This window comes from Hyaena hyaena, unplaced genomic scaffold (assembly GCF_003009895.1).
Source record: "Hyaena hyaena isolate Hyena2069 unplaced genomic scaffold, ASM300989v1 scaffold_375, whole genome shotgun sequence".
Lineage (NCBI taxonomy): Eukaryota > Metazoa > Chordata > Mammalia > Carnivora > Hyaenidae > Hyaena > Hyaena hyaena.
The window spans coordinates 481,794-482,249 of record NW_024081006.1 but is presented as its reverse complement, the minus strand read 5'-3'; positions in this window follow the sequence as shown (position 1 = coordinate 482,249).

The following is a 456-nucleotide window of genomic DNA, read 5'->3' as shown; positions in this document are numbered from 1 at the left end:
ACAATAGAACTCCCCTATGACCCAGCAATAGCACTGCTAGGAATTTACCCAAGGGATACAGAAATGCTGAGGCATAGGAGCACATGTACCCCAATGTTCATAGCAGCACTCTCAACAATAGCCAAAACACGGAAAGAGCCTAAGTGTCCATCAACGGACAAATGGATCAAGAAGAAGTGGTTTATCTATATGATGGAATACTACATGGCAATGAGAAACAATGAAATCTGGCCATGTGTAGCAACGTGGATGGACCTTGAGGGTGTTATGCTGAGCAAAATAAGTCAGGCAGAGAAGGACAAATACCATATGTTTTCACGTATAAGAGGATTAGGAGGAACTTAAGGGAGAACCATGGGGGAGAAGAAGGGGGGAAATGATGGGGGAAAGGGAGAGAGGCAAACCATGAGAGACTCTTGAATGCTGACAAAAATTGAGGACTGATGGATTTGGGGG